Source organism: Tamandua tetradactyla, chromosome 5 (assembly GCF_023851605.1).
Source record: "Tamandua tetradactyla isolate mTamTet1 chromosome 5, mTamTet1.pri, whole genome shotgun sequence".
In the NCBI taxonomy this organism is placed as follows: domain Eukaryota; kingdom Metazoa; phylum Chordata; class Mammalia; order Pilosa; family Myrmecophagidae; genus Tamandua; species Tamandua tetradactyla.
The window spans coordinates 51,206,394-51,225,642 of record NC_135331.1 but is presented as its reverse complement, the minus strand read 5'-3'; the positions used below and the strand labels follow the sequence as shown (position 1 = coordinate 51,225,642).

The window sequence follows — 19,249 nt, the reverse complement described above, 5'->3', positions numbered from 1 at the left end:
AATATCTATGGCAAAGCTACTAGAGCTAATAATAAGTACAGCAAAGTGACAGAATAAAAGATCAATGTCCAAAAATCAGTGCTGTATCTATATATCAGTGATCAGCAAACTGAGGAAGGACTCAAGAAAAAAATTCCATTTACAATAGCAACCAAAGGAATGAAATATTTAGGAATAAATTTAATTAAGGATACAAAACACGTATACACACAAAACTACAATAATTTGGTAAAAGAAATCATGGAAGACCTAAATAAACAGAAAGTCATAATGGGTACATGGAGTGGAAGACTAAAAATATTTATGATGTCAATTCTATCCAAATTGATTTATATATTCTGTTGTGTGAAACCAGGAGCGAAGTGCTGCAAGAGCTTCCAGGAACGTTATGTGGAATCCTGAAGAAATTGGAACCGAGACTCCAGAGCTTCAGGAAGCAAGATTTAACTTGTCCATGTTCATGGGGTCCAGCTGAGTCACCTCAAAAGTCTGAGCCTTGAACAAAAGGTTACAAGATCTTTTAAAGGTAAGGTATGAACTGATGGTGTTCAAAGAAAATGATTGGCTGATTTCAATTGGGAAGGGCACAAAGCTGGGTTTAGAAAAGCCGATGAGTGCTTAGGGGAGGTGTTTCTTTACAGAAATTTGTCTTACCTTGCCAACATGCAGTTTTACCTGTTCTCAGGGTAAGCATCCTGTTTGCATGTAGTTCTGACTGCGCAGAGGAATTTGGGGACTTTTAAAGAGGAGGTAGTTTAAATGTGCAAGGGGGGCATGAAGGACCTGCCTGCTGCAAGGGGAAATGGCTTGGGCAAACGGGGGCTGCCTGTTACATTCCCCACTTTGATGCTTGTCCATGTTAGTGTACAGTTGCATCATTTATACCTCATTTTCTTCTAGTTGTAGGGGCTGGTATTGGTACTTCCATATTGCCAGGATTTTTGCCAAGGTCTGCTTTTTTCTGTTAGGGCTTTGAGCATTATAAGCTACTTATTAAGAGTGGCAGGAGGCATGGGATGAAGAGGCTTAAGCCTAGCAAGCCTGGGACACTAGCAATTAAGGTTCTGAGCCCTTTGAACATAGAGAACCACCATCCAGCCTTTCCATGTTTGTGTGGGGACACGGGCTAGCTTTCTCATTTCATTGGTTATTTCTCTAGTAGCTTTTCCCTGTTCATCTATATGGAGGCAACAGTCAGTTCAGTTGAATTTCTCACAGATGCCTCCCTCATCCACTAAGAGATAGTCTAGGGCCAGCCGGTTTTGTAAATGGCTGCCCAGATTTTGTCCTGGTTATTGGTTAGGGCTTCTAGTGCCTATGAGGTTCTATTAGTTATTAGTTCAGAACAGCTTGGAGGTGAATGATAGGGTTGACCATGTAGATGGGGGTTCAATATCCCCATGACTCATCCTGAGCCCAGGTGGCAGGCCGTAATAGTGGATTATTCATTCCAGGGGCCGCTAATTATCTTCCCAACTCCCTATTTGGATGTTGTCTGCCACTCTCCATTTTTCTCTGATGAGTGCCCACAGGGGGCACCCAATCTGGCTACCCCAGAAGAGGGGGACCAAGAAGAAAGCTGGGCAAATGGTCCCAATTGTGCAGGACCCTGTCCACCCAGCAAGCAGCCATTTGTAGGCCATTTTCCCACATAGCCAGTAAAATCTGGCCGGGGCTTGCTGAGGACTGGCGGTATTTACATTGCTCCCTACCTGGTCCGATTAAGGACTTTATAAGGTGTAGTTTGGCTGACATTTTCATCCCCTTCCCACACTGTCTGGTCTGCACCCTCATGGAGTACTCACCTTCCTGAGCACACAAGTTCTCACAGAAGGCCTTTCCCATTCAAAGGTGAATATTTCCCAGCTGAGTGGGACTACCTGGGTGTAGGAGAAGGTGTCCTTCAAGTCCAAGCATGAGAACCATTTGGCTTCCTCTGGGACCAGACTGGGGGATACATGGGTTAGGAACCATGGGGTGGATGGCTTCTGTATTTCCATTGACTGCCAACAAATTCTGTACCAGGCAAAATTCCCATTTGAGCTTTCTTCATGGGTAGCTGCAGGGTGTTCCCCAGGGAAGTTGCAGGACCAGGTAATTTGGTGGGATTCCAGCCATGCCAAATGGCCTTGAATTCCCTTGAGGGCCTTCTGAAGGATTGGGTACTGTTGCACTGCCACAGGGCGTGCCATGGACTTCAGGGCCATTACCACTGGAGGCAGTGTTCAGCTAGGCCTGGAGGCTTGTGCTCAGCCCAGACATTTGATTTCTGTCCAGGAATGGCAGGCTAGGGCAGACCTCCCCTCCCACTTTAGATTCCTCATGCAGCCCCCAATCTTCACCAGCTGGTATGGTTAGGAGTAGAATCTTTTGTGGGCCATCAATTTTTAAAAAGTCTTCTCCTTTGGACCAAAAGTAATTTGGGCATGCAGTTTCCTGAGGAGGTCCCATCCCAGTAATGGCAGCAGGCACTCTGGCATGTACAGGAACTGGTGCCATCCTAAGTGACCCCCAGCGCTGCACTGTCTGGCCTTCAGGAATGGTGTTTTCTGCACTTTCCTGTGACACCCACTATGTGTATTGTCCAGCCAGGAAATGGGTGAGCATCCCCCAGGGGCTGGGTTATTAGTGTTCAGCACTGGTATCCACCATGAAGTCCATCATTCAGCTCCCTAATTTTACTCTGACCATGGGTTCCTGAGGGTCTAAATATATGGAACCTAGTCTGTCCTAGTCAGAGAGCTCATCGACAGACAAAGTGATGGTGTCAGGATCCGGATGAGGCCTAGGGCTGGTATCCTGCTTTCCTCTGCCTGTTAATGGATGGCTTTATTGGGGCACTTGTTCTTCCAATGCCCCTCCTCCTTGCAGAAATCACACTTGTTTTGCCTCAGGGGTGCTCAGGCCCATTGGGTTGTTTTTGACCTGGGCCCTTGGTCTCACTGCTCAAAGGCAACAGTAATCATCCGAGCCTTTTCCCAGAATTCCTTTTTCTTTTCCTTGGTCCCTACTTGGTCATGACTGATGAATACCCTCATGGCCACCTCTATCAGCTGGCTTGTGTTCATGCCTGCAAATCCATCTAGTTTCTGGAGCTTATGCAGAATGTCAGGGCCTGCTTGTCCCACAAAGGTGGTGTTTAACAACGTTTGGCTCTCTGGGGCCTCAGTATCAAATTGTGTGTATTGGCAGGTTTCCATCAGTCACCCAAGGAACTCACTCGGGGGCTCATCTGACTTCTGCAAGACCTCTATGACCTTGGTCGTGTTGGTGGTTTCTTGGCTGCCTTTCTGGAGGCCCTGGAGCAGGGCCTTGCAGAACCATTGAAGGGACTACAGCCCCACATCAGTGTGTGTGTCCCACTCTGGGTCATCTCCCAGAAAACTGTGGGTGATATATTGGGTTGGGTCTAAGGTGCCATCAGGAGTGCTTCCCTCCAGGTGCCTCCATGCTGCTGCTACCATGTGCCAACAATCCTCAGTGCTGAGGAGAGTTACAAGCAGCTGGTTGCGGTCAGGCCAGGTGGGCTGGTGAGTCTGGACAATGGACTAGAACAGGTCGATCATTACCTGAGGCCTCTCAGTGTAGGACCATGTATGATTCTTCCAGGTTAGCAGGTTGGTAGAAGTGAAGGGAATATATGTGAAGTTCATTCTCCCTTCCTGAAAGTCTCCCCACACATTGACAGGGAGGTCCTTGGGTTTCTCTCAGATGCATTAAGGGTGTGGCCAGGGATGGGGTGGCACCACCTGGCTGGGCCACAGCTGCCATGGCTCAGGGACTCCAGGGATGGCTGGACTTGGCAGAGCCTCAGGTGATGCTTCTGGGCTGCTGAGGGAATTGGGTTGTTGTGGAGATGCTCGACAGGGCCACAGGTATTGGGGGTGTGAAGTAAGGCAGGGGTTTTCTTCTTCAGGTGCACTGGATAAAACCAGGACCTTGGCCTTGCTGCCTGGTTCTTTGCAGGACTTCTCCACCACTTGGGTGAGAAACACCTGGCACCACCCATCAATGCAAGTCTTAATCCACCCTGGCTTCTTCTTTGTGACCTCCAGCCAGGTGGCAATGTAGGGAAACTGATCTGGATGTCCAGACATCCCTGACATTATCTACAAACTGCCTTTAACATTTTCTAACTCAAAAGTTCCCTCAGACAGCCAATCTACCTCAAAGGTGGGTCATTCTAGCATACAGAATTTCCTGAGTTGATCCAGGGACTCCCCAATCATCAGTAAAGCCTTCATAAAGTTTGACATCATGCACCACAATGGTATTTTATTATATTCCCCACCCCCAAATTTGGCAGAGCCAATAGTTAGGGGAAGGGTTTACAGACAAACAACAAAGGGATTTTAGACAATTTAGTGCTTTGTTCAGCCTGGCCACTCCCCTATCAGGGACGTTGGGCACCTCCTGGCTTTGGTCATCCAGTGTAAACCCCTGGCCAGCCCCCCTTTTGGGGTTGCCCACCCTTAACTATATGAGGATTGCCACAAACTTGCAGAATCTGAACTCCCTCGCAGCCTGGAGCTCAGCTCCTGTGGCCCAGGACTTCCATTCACGCACATAGTCGAGCACAATCCATTGACATTCCTCCTACACTGCCCTTCCCAAAACCCAGTCTGAAGACTTCCATTTGCCTCGCTCCTCCAGATGGAGACCATAGTTTGGAGAGTCTTGGGGGTTGATCGGGCCACCCTTCCACTCAGGCCTTCTATGAGTGGACTGATAACCTGATGCTGTCCAGTGCTTAGCAGCCAGATGGGTGGCGCTCCCAGGGATCTGATTCCTGAAGCTGTCCTGGATCCATCACTGCTCTGTCAGTGATGAGTGCCCCATTTGGGGAGGTTGGGATTCTGAAAGATGGGGAAGTCCCCAGTGCTGGCACTGCATCCCATCAGGTCTCTGGTCTGAGAACGTTTGCTGTCATGGGACAGAGAGATGATAATGTCACCAGCTCCTAATCCTGTATAAGCCCTGAGAAGTGTTGGTGCAAACATCAGAGGAATTGGGATTGAGGCTCTGGAGCTTTTGGAAGCAAGATTGTATTTGTATGTGTGCGTGGGGCCCAGCCAAGTCACCTCGAAAGTCTGAGCCCTTAACAAATGTTTACAGAAGATTTTATAGTCAGGATGGCACTTTAAAGACACGTATGAAATGGAGGAGGTGTTGGAAGGAAATGATTGGCTGATTTAAATTGGGAAAGGCACAAAGCTGGTTATACAGAAGTGGATGAGTGATTAGGGGAGGGGCTTCTTCACAGGAGTTTGTCTAACCTTGCCTATCTGCAGTTTTTCCTGTTCTTGAGGCAAGCATTCTGTTCACATGTAGTTCCAACTGCTCAGAGGAATTTGGAGAATTTTTAAAGAGGTAGTTAAAATTTGCAAGGAGAAGTGAGCAGCCTGCCTGCTGCAAGAGGAAATGGCTTGGGCACACAGGGGCTGTCTGCTACATTCCTTAATCTTTCCTGTTTTTCCCTCTGCTATTTTATTTCTGGGATATTTGTCTTAGTGAACATTTTCATAATCCAGAATTATTTTTTTAAGCTGGAACATGTGATTTATAGTTCTCAGCAATTTTGTCATAATGCTTCTAAATGTGTGCTCATTGTCTTCACACTAGAATGAAAAGTTGATTGAGAATAATAGTATTAGGATGCAGTTTCCTCAGAAAGTTTGTTTTGGGGGGCAGTGCAAAGGTGGCTCAGTAGGAGACTTGTCACCTGCCATGCTGGAATATTACAGACCTGGTTTCACTAACCAGTGCCTGCCCATGCCAAAAAAAAAAATCAATCATAAGCCTCAGTAAGTTTTAAACTTAGATGTGCTGACTTCTTGGGTTAAATATTGATAGTTCAATTTATGATTTTCCTTCATAAGAGATATGCTTTTTCTGCCAGATGCCTGAAAAGCTCTTTCTTAAATATAAAAGTTCAATAACGAGACCACTTCTGACTCAGTGCAATCATTTGCTGACAATTTTCCTTGTCTACGCTGCATCCCTTGATTTGCAAGTTAGGCTTTGCTTCTCATTCATTAAAACTTCCCACATCATTTTCTGCATATATAAGATTCATTTTCCTCATGTTGGATAATTTCTCTTTACCTCTAGTAGTGCTGTCTTCCTTTACTTTGAGTTAATACTTTCCTTGCCACCTTTCCTTGTGATTAGGTGGGTGCCTGCCATGATTTGATTTCAAGTGAACACCTGTTGATTCTTGTTCTAAGGCTTATCCAAGACCGAGTGGTTTCCCTCAGCTTCTTCTTGCACAGACACAGATGGTAAGAACTATTGATGAATATTGAAAAAGAAATTTGTCCTATTTCTTCTTGTATTTTGGAAGTTGCTCATAATACCTAGATATTTATTTTTGGTGGGAAATAATGTCATACATTTTTGGTTCTTTTATCTGATTCCCTTCTATTTTATGCAGGGATTTTAAAACTAGCATCATTGCTGCCAATTTATCAGAATTCATCTTGCATGCATGAAAGCTGATTGTGTTTGTTAAACAATTTTAACTGAAAAAATTATTTTAACCTTTTTGAAGAGATCACAGTGCCTTGTCTGTTTTCCATTGCTGTGCTTTAGTCTCCTTTCTTTCCTGTCCTTTGGTCCCCCTATGGTGTGACTAAAATAAGTTAATTTATTGTACTTCTTAAAACTGATTATTGTATTTAAACACTTTTAAAGTACTTAAATTGCATACCAATTTTTGTGTGTTCATTATTTACACACCATATCCATCTTCTGCTTTCTGTAGATTCAGTTGTCTCTTGCTCAGGGAAAACTCTTTCCTTATCTATTTGTTGAATATAAATATGAGCTATGTGTTTTAACTTTGTAATTTTAGTGATCTTCAGAAGTCTGCACTTAGGTGATTTGATTTCATTTCTTCTAGGTGATGGGGCACTACAAATTGGATCCTTTTTAATGATGTTTCTTACAATGAGGTTTTCACCCTGAGAATATGTTATAAATCAAATGTCTGCCTTTCATGAGTGGTGGGTGTCAGATACTACTAAGAAAGACTATTGATATTATCAGTTTCCCACAAGTTCCAACACAAACTGACTGGTTTTGCTGTGGTTTACCTGGGCAGGCCACAGATTTTTCTAAGTCTCTCTCTCTGCAATTGAAGGTATTTACTGAATATTTGGCTAAGCATGGGATGGAGTCAGGTTTAGCCCCCATTTATCAGGTTGAAAGTCTATTTCTCAGTGGGTTGATATCCAGCAAAATTCATTTTCATTCTAGTTTCAGTTGTAAGTTTAATGTTGTGATGTTCCTTTTGGTGATGCTTTTGTTGTGTTGGTGGTTGGTATTCGCTGGGGACATGCTTTACTTTTCCTGAAAGCTCTGCAAAGCTTTTTAAATGGGGTTCACTCCAACTAATGGAGCAGTGGGATGTTTTCCAGGATGAGAAGCATGTCAGAGTATCTGGTCTTCTTAAAGTATATTTAAATCATAGATAGCATTCTTTTTTAAAATTAGATTTTGCCTTATTTGAACATACAAATTTTAAAATAAAATTATGATCAAATACTTATGGGGGCTACTTGTTATTTTAAATTAATTTTTGTCTTTTTTTTCAGAGTAAGTTGTTCAGATATCAAGTATTTCTAAAAAAATGATAAATATAAAACAATAAAACCCAGCAGTTTAATATTCCCATTGTCTTCTAACGTCTGACTTTCCAGAGGTAACTTCTCCAAGCTTTTAGCTCTTGTAGTCATTGACTTCTGAATTTTAAAATACTGTTTGTATCATTTCATTATTTTTTTAACTTTTTAAAGGGCTTTTAAAAAATTTCAAAAACAATACAAAATGATACATAGACCCCCAGTATATCTCCCACCTAGAAACCCAGGGTTAAGAACCTTTAATATTTTCTCTCTCTTTCTCTCTCCCTCCCCCTCTTCCCTCCCTCCCTCCTTCTCCTTTCATACTCTGCCCTTTCTTTCTCTCTCTCTCTCTTCCTTTCTACTATCTATCTACTTACCTGTGTTCTTAGCAATTTTCCAAACATTTCAGAGTAGGTTGCACACGTGATTCTCCTTTACCACTTAATGCTTGCATGTATATGTCCTAAAAACACAGGTTCTTCACTTATATAACCACATTAGGTAGAGTTTTCAAGTTCAAGACAGCATTTGTATAAAGCATATAGACTATATCCTAAGTTTTTTCAATTGCTCCAATACTGTTCTGTTGGACATTTTCTCCTGCATTATTAGATCCAGTTCAGGATCATATATATCATTTCACTGTCATTTTCATTTTACTCTTTTTTTATATACTGTATAAGATTTCCCATCTCAATCGCTCCTACACATACACTTCATTGGTATTAATCACATTAACACTGTTGAGCTGTCATCATCACTGTCCATAATGAAAAATTATCCATCCTCCAAAACAGAACCCTAACTTCATTGTATATTAATCCCCCATGATTACTCCCTGATGCCCTGGGTAACCTGTACTCTATTATCTGTCTTTATGAATTTGCATATTCTAGTTTTTCATATAAATGGAATCAGGCAATATCTCTGCTTTGAGTATGGCATATTTCACTCAACATGATAATCTTCAGGGTTCATGCATTTGTAGCACGTGTCAGAACTCCATTCCTTTTATGATGAATGGTCTTCCATTGTATGTGTATACTACCTCCTGTTTATCTATTCATCAGTTGCTGGGCCTTAGTGTTCTCCCATCTTTTGGCTATTGTGAATAATGCTGCTATGGATATTGGTGTACACATGTCTTTTGTGTCTCTGCTTTCAATTATTTTGTATATATACTGAGAAGTGATATTGCTGGATCATTTACTAGATCTGTTTAACTTTGTGAAGAACCACCAAACTGTTTTCCATCATAGCACTTGCATCATTTTGCTTTCCCATCATCAAATTACCAGGGTCCCTATTTACTTATATGCTAATCAGCACTTATTATTTTTCCATTTATTAACTTAATAGCCTCCTGTAATGGGCATGAGGTGGTATTTTGAGGTAATGATTTGCATTTCCCTGATAGCTAATTATGTTCAGCATCATTTCATGTGTTTCTTGTCTATTTGTAAGTCTACTTTTAGAAAATGTCTATTTAAATCCTTTCCTTTTAATAATAATTCTGTTGTTGCTGAGTTATAGGAAGTCTTTTCATATTTTGAGTATTCTAACCTTATCAAATACATGGTTACTAAATATTTTCTCTCATTTCATAGGTTGTATTTTTTGTTTTCTTAATAATAACCTTTGATGTACAAAAGTATCACTTACTAATTTTAACATTTAATATGGTCCCTTAATTGTGTACAGTAATGACTTGGCTTGCACACCCAGTCCCATTTTCATTAAGCATTCATTTAAAAATAACCATATCATAATTTTGGTTAAATCTGTGTTCTGTCATTATAATACTTTGACTTAGTAGTTACTTTTTCTGAGTTACACAGATTTATTTGTTTAAGTGCATTTGTTGGTCCAACTCTTTAAATATTTTATATGAATCACTGGTATCCTGAAATGTCATTTTACAGTATATTGTTTGAATCATTAATTAAACAAACACAATGATTTGTGGAGGGATTCCTCAAAGCACTGTGTTTCCTGAAGTAAAGGGAGAGAATAGACTGAAGGACATGGGTGAAAATTTAAGTTCTGTGGGTTAGAATGACAGTGGAGAAAACCATCATGCAGGGAAAAACAAATGCAGAGAGGAGCCTTTAGTTTTAGTGAATTCTCATCATTTGAGTGGACAAGAATTGGGTTTCATGGGCCAAGGTTAATCCATTAGAATTAGCAATAGCATGGGTAAAAATAAGAAAATGCTGCAGCGCTTCAATTCCCTGTTTTATATTTATAATAAAGGAACTCTAGGTCTCTTGGATCTGTGACACGGCTGCCTCACATGGGGAGATAATATGCACTGATGTACATAGAAAAAAGCCTATTCACAGAGATCAAGTAAAATAATACCACTCATTTTCATAATTATTGAAGTCAGTAGTTTGTATTAAATCAGTGATTCTGAAGTAGTGTGATTTTTGTTTCCCAAGGAACATTTGACAGCAGTGTGGTAAGCAGGAGCTACTGCTATCATCTAATGGGTAGAGCCCAGGTGTGACCCTAAACATGCTCGATTCTATAAAACAGCCTATGCCTAAATGATGTGCTTGAACAAAAGGTCAGCTGTGACAATATTGATGAATTCTAAGTTAAGGTTGACAATAAAACAAAATGGAAAGACAAATAAATTTTGCACGGAGAATAGATTCCAGGTGTACATCAGTAGTTTTAGGAAAATTTCCTGGAAGAAATTCACACTTTCAAAGACTGAAATTGATTAATCAGTGGAGTAGTGTGCTGATTTGAAAGGGTATATGTATCCTAGAAAAGCCATGTTTTAATCCTAATCCCATTTTGTAAAGGCAGCTGCTTTCTTCTAATCCTTATTCAGTACTGTATGTTTGAAACTGTAATTAAGTCATCTCTCTGGAGATGTGACTCAATCAAGAGTTAAACTGGATTAGGTGGAGATGTGTCTCCACCCATTTAGGGTGGGTCATGATTAATTTACTGGAATTCTATAAAAGAGGAAACATTTTGGAGAACGTGAGAGATTCAGAGAGAGCAGAGAATGCTGCAGCACCATGAGGCAGAGTCCACAAGCCAGTGCTTTGGAAACAAAGAAAGAAAATGCCTCCACAGAGCTTCATGAAACAGGAAGTCAGGAGAGATAGATAGCAGATAATGCCATGTTTCCCATGTGCCCATCCAGCCAAAAGAGAAGCCTGACTCTGTTCACCATGTGCCTTCTCACTTGAGAGAAAGACCCTGAACTTCATTGGCCTTGAACCAAGGTATCTTCCCCTGGATGCCTTTAATTGGACATTTCCATAGACTTGTTTTAATTGGGACATTTTCTCAGCCTTAGAACTGTAAACTAGCCACTCATTAAATTCCCCCTTTTAAAAGCCATTCTGTTTCTGGTATATTTCTGGTATATTTCTGGCAGCTAGCAAACTAGAACAAGTAGCTAACAGATATTTCTGCCTTAGGGTGAAATGAACAGAAAAGGTAACTAAATTTGCACCTATGATGCAAATAAAGGATGGACTCAGAAAATAAGAGGCTAGGGGCAGAGGCATCAATTGAGGGAAAAGGCAGAGTTTGACTGTAGGTGCTCCTTCCTCTAGGCAGCCCACCCCATACCCTTGGCCCTTTGTGACCATTCAAAGCCCTGTAGTATCACACTAGAACTCTGGGCTGGAACATGTTTTTCTTGTGACCCGTTGTCTGAGGCAGCCCTCCCCTTGGGATCATGTAGATATTTCTCAGTAATCCAAGTTGCATCACAGCCCCATGTCTGAGCTCAAGCTCAGCTCTGTAGGGCCTGGATTCTTTCCACTTCCTCTTGTCTGTAGTGGGGCTCTTCATTCTCTTGTTCCATGATAGACAGTGGAATATAACAGTTCAGATAGTCAAGAAATATCTGAACTTCAATCACGTGAGAGAGCCTGGCACCATCCTAGAGCAGAGATTCACTCTTTTCTCCTCTCCCAGTTCCCACTTTGCTAAATCAATTATAGTGTCCCATGGGATTTTGTACCATAGTACAAAATTCTCGGAGAGAAGAGACTGTCATCTATGAGACGGGATGGGGGAGGAGAGTTACTGTAGTGTGGCTGTTGTTTCCATTCAAATCTCACAGACTGTCCATGTGGATGTGGCAGAGGGCTCCAGAATAAGTTTTCAAACTTGGTATTACATTGCCTATGGACTGAAATATTCAGGGAATTCAGGACTTGTTCCCCAGTCCTTCCCATACCAGATGTCCCTGGGGAAACCTTGTCTTTCAGTAAAGACTGAGATGGAGAGCAATGCCAGGCCTCTGGAAGGCTCTGGGGAGATGCTCTTGTGCAACCTCTGAGGTCAGGGAGGAGCATATCTCATCATACAGAGCACACGTGCTCCTGGAAGATGGAGAGCATGTGCTCTCTTCATCAGAAGACTCCTGCCAAAAGAAAGTCACTAAAAGTAAAAGGAGTAACCCCAGAAAAAATTCCTTGTCTTATTCTAAGATGAAAAAAACAGAAAAAGTAATGATCTCTCTTTAAAAGTGTAAAAAGAGACAAAGTACAAAGGATATATTATTTATGGATGAAATTTTCTTAGACCAAGAAGTGGATCCCTTGCCTAGGTACAAGCAGACGTACAAACATATAAGCAAGTAAAAATAAAAAATAAAAAAATCAAATAAAAATATTCCTCTGTCCCTTTCTGAACACTGTAAGCCCATTATTTAAAATATTAAAGTTCCTGTGGTTCTAGATCTAGTGAATTCCTCATTAACAAATTCTTAATACAACCAGCATTTTCCTGCTATTTGGCAATGGAATAATTCAGGACTTGAAAATTTTCCATCCACTTAAGCTTTGGTATGTGTTTTTCTATATGGATTTAACTGTGTGTTAATAATTTTGTACTTACTAATAAAATGCAAAAATATAAGTAAGATCCTACATGCATTTTTGGAAGTTAAAACTCAACGACATCCATCTCACATCCTAGAATCCAATATATTCCTGTTACCTAATTAACATATGGCTTGATAATGATAAAACCAAAGTTGTATAGTTTCAACAACTATGGGTGTATTCTTGCTTTCGTTGACTAATGCCATTATAAACAAAGTATTTAACATAGTACATGGATGTTGATGTCTATAGAAACTTTGCTGAAAAAATCAAAAAGATTTCCTGTTGTAATCCTAAGACTGAATATTATGAGATATTGCACCCATAATTATATTGTTACATGGAAAACAGGAATGTTTGCCAAGTAATTTGGGTTACTGACCAATTGACTTTGTCCCTTTTAGTAGGGAGATTACCTGGGTAGGTGAAATCTCCTGAGCCTTTCAAAATTAGAGAATTGACTCCAAGTTTCAGAAGAGGAAGGCAGAGCCAGGGTTGGGCAAGAGGGACTCAAGAGGCCATTGCTGGTTTGAAGATGGAAGAGGAGGTGTGTTAAGGAATGTGGGTAACCCACAGGACCACTGAGTGAGCCTTTGCTGACAGCCTGCAAGGAAATGGGGAGTGAAACCTACAGTAGCACAGAACTGGATTCTGTAAATATTCTGAATGAGTTTGGAAGCAGCTGCTAAAAGCCCAGCTAAGAGACTGGCTGAGCTAACCCCCTGATTTTTGACTTGTGAGACCCTAAGCTTAAAACCTGTTCAAGCCTGACCAGATTTCTGGCTTACAGAATTGGGAGATAATGGACAACTAATACAGAGTGATTTCTCTTTCCCAATAGAATCTGATGGTATATAAGGATTGAGTAAAGGCAGCACCCAGCTGAAATGAAATGTTTGACTTGAGAAATTGAATCCATAGGCAATAAATAATCTTGAAAATATTAATGCATGAATTAAATGCTAAAAATTAATAAAAGTAGGATATTTAGTTGCCTTAGTTTGTGGGCTGGTTAGAAATAATTTCATTAATAGCACCTTAAAGAAGAATAGCCTTTAATGCTCATGTCTTTATCTGGGGAGTCAAAAATTGATATTAATAAGTTTACTGAACGTAAGAGAAGATAGGGAGGTAAAGGAAGATCCAAAAGGCTTAAAATAGTTGGTACACTGTCCAGCGATGACTAATTGGTAGCAGAGACATGTCTGCAACAATAAGTGTCATGTAAAGGAGACTGCAAACTCTCACCCGAATTCAGGAAAATAGTTGGCATCATGGTCCAAATACCACGCATGGTTTGTCTTAATGACTAGGGTTATAGAAATTGGAAAAGTAAGTTCTCACACCTCACACACCTGAAGAATTACCCTAATATAGGTGAGTACAAGCTTGATCTGTAGACTGGGACTCTCGTATTTTTCAGAGAAAACTGAGTAACAAGGATGCAATGAGTTTATGGAAAGGACCTACTCGATAATTCCCTACAAACAGAAACACAGAATGAGAACCTTAACGAAGAAGAAACCTCATTTAAGAACAATAATTGCATGGTGGGGACTGAACAGAGAGTGTCCCCCAAGACACACCCCCAAACTTGAGCCTGGCAAACTATAAGTAGCCAGAAGCATGAACAGTCCACCTTCCCAGGAGGAGTGAGTGCCTGGATAGAGAGACCCTCATGTGGAGGAGGCTTCCCGTGACAGCTGGGCACTGAGGGCAGGCAGCTCACACCATGGAGCATCCCCATTGGCACACTCAGAGGAACTGTGGCAACAAAAATCCCAAATCTAGATACAACTGCCAGCCAGATTAATTCAGTCCCCCTGTGAATTACCTGTAAAGAGGCCTGTCCATTTCTAGTAAATGGAAACAACTGTGCTTTGGAGGATGCAAGACCTAAATGTATCCTTCATCCCCTCCAAGGAAAACAATAAAAATGGGCTCTTATTTGATGCCACTAACTCTTGTAGTAATTTTTTAGTCATTAAATTCATTAAATAACATTATTCATTAAATAACAAATTGGTGCATTAATAACAAATGCACCAAACACCCAAAAATAGGGGAGAAAAAAGACCAAAACCAACACCACAACTCTCTCCATCTCCAACTTCCCTATTGGAATTTTTGTTAAATATAATCAGATACTTTTGCTCAATTTCTAATTGTTAAATGGTACTTTTAGAGTAGGTAACAAAAGGTCAATTTTCAGTCATTCCCTTAAATCATACACAATGTGAGCCACATTCAACAGCAATTTCTCAGTCTTGATAGTTACTAACATTTTAATGTAGTATTTATGAAATCCTTTGTATGTCTTTTTGTTCAGTTTTCTTTCAAGTGGATTATTCAGGTTTTTGACATTGTTTTGTTTTTGTTTAAAAATGAGAAGACGAGTAGACAATGTGTGGAAGGGATATTTGATTGACTAGCCAGCAAAATGTCAGTCTTCATTTCATCCTTGCAGTTAGACTTTGGATTTCTAGGAGTTCATATAATAACACCATGCTAAATGTAAACAAGCAGTCAATTAGATAAATGAAAAAAAGAAATCAATCAAAAATTAAAACCCAGTCAAACAGAAATGCCTGTAATTACTCTTCTAAACACTGTAGATTGATTTTATGCTCATACATGTTTCTACTTGCTTGTTGCAAGTGCTTTATAATTCTATGAACAAATTCTCCTGAATTTCCTTCCAACTGGGTACTGGAATAAGTCTATCTGAAAAACCCCTTGTTCAAAGCTAGTATTTGGTAAAACATTTTTCTCTCTTTGTGTGTGTGTGTGTGTGTGTGTGTGTGTGTGTGTGTGTGTGTGTGTGTGTGTGTAGGCAAAACCAGTTCACGGTATTTGTGGTAACAACTCAGGTAAACTAAGACAAACATTCTCAATTTTTCCAGGGATGGTATGACAAATTTCACATAGTGCTTGGATTAAACAACAGAAATTTATTTGCTCATGGTTTGGGTGTTAGAAATCCAAATTTAAGGCTTTGGTGAGCCATGTTTGTTGCAAGTTTGTCCTGTTCTGGTGATAGCTTTCTGTCAATTCTCTGCTGCAGAGCACTCTGTCCTTCTTTCTCTCTGGCTTCTCATTCTCCTGGCCTTTCCTCTGGTTTGGTCTGACTCTGCCTCCAAATGTCCTCTGTGTATAAGGCATTTAGCCATGTTGGATCCAGGCGCACCCTCATTAAGTTTGGTCACATCTTAACATTTTCAAGGGTGCTGTTTACAAGTGGGCTCACAGCTACAAGGCCAGGGATTAGGATTGAATATGCCATACAATTTTTATGCTCCATTTTAATTCCCTTGTTTCTTCTTTTAGTATTTTCTTCATATTTATTTTCATAGTGGTATCCCCATTACAATGAACATCTTAACTTTGAACAATCCAGTTCAGATTAATGTCACCATTTTCAATAAAAAACTTTGATTCAACAATGCTTACTTACCCTTATTCTGTGCTATTATTGCCGTATAAATTACACCACTGTAATTTGTAAACACATGAGCACAGGTCTGTAATTATTTCTTTATGTGATTGTGTTTTAAATCAAATTGGAAAAGTACTACAAAGAAAAATAAATTTACACTGTTTTTATATTTACCTATGTAGTAATCTTTAGTGGTAACTGTTATTTCTTTATGACTATTTTATGTACTCTCTAGTGTTTTTTTATTTCTGTCTGAAAGACTCCCTTTAGTATTGTTTTATTATTGAAGTTGTGGGTTACAGAACAGCAATGCATAAAATACAGGATTTCTATTTACCATTCTGTTAACATATTGTATTGGTGTGAAACACTTGTTAAATTTATGGTAGTACATTTTTTTAAATTGTAGTATTAACTATAGTCCATGGTTTAACTTAGGGTTCACTGCTTGTGTAGTGTAGCTCCATAGGGTTCTCTTTTTAAATTTTTATTCTGTTACAGTATAAGGGCAAATCTGCCAGCAACACAATCTCATGTTTTTTCTTTTCTTTTTCTTTTGAATCTGGGAATGTTTAACTTCTTCATTTTGGATGGGTCATTTTGTCACTATACTATTCTTGGTGAACAGACTTCTTATTTCTGCACAATGACTATTTCAGCCCACTGTGAGCAACCACAATAGTCTCTAGTGAGAAACGTGCTGTGAATTATAAGTCTCCAGTTCATGTTATGAGTAATTTTTTTGTGTACAGCTTTCGACATTCCATCTTTGTCTTTGTCTTTCAACAGTTTGGATTTTATGTGACTAGATGTAGATTCTTTACATTTATCCTAATAGATTTTAAGCTTCTTGTATATGTAATTATTTTTTCTCAAATTTGAGAAATATTTGGTAATTAACACTTCATATATTTTCTTCCTCTTACTCTCTTTGTTCCCTTTCTATTTCTACCATTATGAATATATTGGCACATTTAACGGTGTCTTGGTCTTTGAAAATTTTTTCTTTCTTTTTTCATGGATGTGCTGCATATTGGATAATCTCAAATGATCCATATTCAAGTTTCTTGATTCTTTGTTCTGTGAGATCAGCTTGGCTGTTGAATCCTCCTAGTGAATTTTGAAAAATTTTATTTATTGTACTTCAAGCCTAGAATTTCTAGGTTTTTTAGTTTTTATGGATTCTTTTTATTGATAATTTCTATTTTATAGGACATTTGGGTCTTTGTCTAGGGATCCCAACATCTGGGCTTTCTGGATTCTTTGTTGTCTTGCAATTTTTATTGAAAACTGGGTGTTTTAAAGGATGTGATTTGACAACTATCAAAATCAGAACCCAAGGCCTTAGATTTTGTTGTCATTGCTGTTTGTTGTTGTGGTTACTGTTGTTGTTGTTTGTTTTGTGATTGTCCAGCACTGTTGCTGAATATTTGTATTCCTTGTCATATTTAGCCTCTGAAGCCTCTGCTCATTTTGCTTATTAGTCGGGTAAAGATTAGTTAGAGATCTCTTAAATGATTTGAACAAAAAAGTCTCACAGCATTTGCCAAAGGTCTGTGTGGGTAAATTGGAACATGTCCTTAAAGCCACAGCAATTTACAACCCTGCCTTAACCTTTATTCCTGCCTTTTTAGCTTTCCAAGGACAACACATTTCTGAATATGTGCCTCTGCGGTTCCCAGGAATACGCCAGAGGGTTTCAAAGCTCCCTGTGGTCATCTCATTCCTTAAATTCTCATTCTATGTTTTTGATCAGATTATTCTTTGACTCAACTGGTATGAAAACCTCAAGCAATTGTGATGTTGAACAATTGCTGGTGATTTCTTTACACTGTCTTTCTGGGTGCAGGGCTTTTGTCACCATATGAGCTCCCCGTTGTGTGAAATAACAACAAGCCCTGTGAACTGAGCTTTTTCAGAGAACTGAAAGGCTTGCCAAGTAGTGACGCTTATCCACAGATGGGGACTCTGGGGCATGTGAAAACTGTTTGTCCCCTCTTGTAGCTGTCATGCTGCTGTTTTTCAGGGCTGTTTTGATTGTTAGACTACTTACTCATCTTCAAGGCTGCCTGGGAACTTGGTAGAGGAAACTGGGAATAAGGCAAGTAAAATACCACAAGGCTGGCTCTTCTTACTTTGATTCAGGCACTTTTCTGTATAAACACTCCCCGGATTTTAAAAACTTGGGTTAATTTCCAAAATTGTGAAGTGATCCTTTTGACATTTTCCCCCCCATTTTGTCATTCCTTTTAAGAGGAAGTGGATTTTTGGAGGTTCAGACATTGCCATCTCTGAAATACTTACAATAAATGCTTTCTGAATTAGTTAATTAATATGTGACAATTCATTCTAAGGAACTAGTCATTCTAAATACATTTACATTTCTATGTTTGAGTGTTGGATAGCAGCTATGTGAGTTGGCAAATGATAGTTAAATATGCCATTAGTATATATTATTTTCTGTACATTTTTGAAGAAACCTACTTAGCCTCCTCACTTAGATCATTTATATCATACAGTCAATTTGTTTGAAATTTATACAGATATGTATTAATAATAAATATAATTTGTGCATAAATATTCTTATTAAACTAATTAAAATATTTTAAAGGAATAACAATTTGTTTTGAGATCCCAAATAACCCCACATGACATGTTTCACAAAAATATCAAAATTCTAAATTTCTCAACTTTTTCATCTCTAATTGCACATAGCTTAGAATAACAAAATGAAGGGGGCTGTAAGCAAACTTAAAACTTTTTCATCTCATTCTACTTTTATTTTCTGTGGGTTTCAAATTTCTAGTCTTACGTACTATAGAGATTATTTTCTTTCTAAAGTACAAATACTTCCTTTATGGAAGCAGAAGTAAAGGAACATTCCTTTTTTCTCTCTTTATATGTACTCATGTATAGCCAGATTTGATGTATGTCATAAATGCTTCCAAATTCACTGAAATAATCCACTTTTGTCCCAAGCGTGGTCATTCTGTTTCATTCAGTTTTAGGAGATTCAGTTTTTAACCCTCTCTGAGTGGGAAATTGTCCAAGCACCTGTTTTTGTTTTTATGCAATTGCTTAAACTCACCCTGAGGGTATGTGGAGATATGCTACCTAGACAGGACAACAGATTTGCTCTGCTGTTGCCACAGCCTCTGCCATACCCCATAAGCTGGAATAGTCAGCAGACAGCTCTTGGTAAAACTGAGGCTCATGTTACCCATATACTTGACTTCAAGCCTGGTACTCAACAATGACAATCGCGAGGACCTCTGATGTCTGTCCTCTGCCTTTCAAGATCCATAGTTTACAAAGCTCTCTTTATT

At 39.5% G+C, this 19,249-nt stretch overlaps 1 long non-coding RNA gene across 1 annotated transcript in view; it reads left to right on the top strand.

Annotated features, from left to right (window-relative positions):
* Positions 1–19,249, top strand: part of LOC143684149 (uncharacterized) — an 83,649-nt gene that overhangs the window by 27,674 nt on the left and 36,726 nt on the right. The window contains exon 2 of the long non-coding RNA XR_013175876.1: positions 356–526. This is a non-coding gene — a long non-coding RNA (uncharacterized LOC143684149). The remainder of the gene's footprint in view (positions 1–355; positions 527–19,249) is intronic.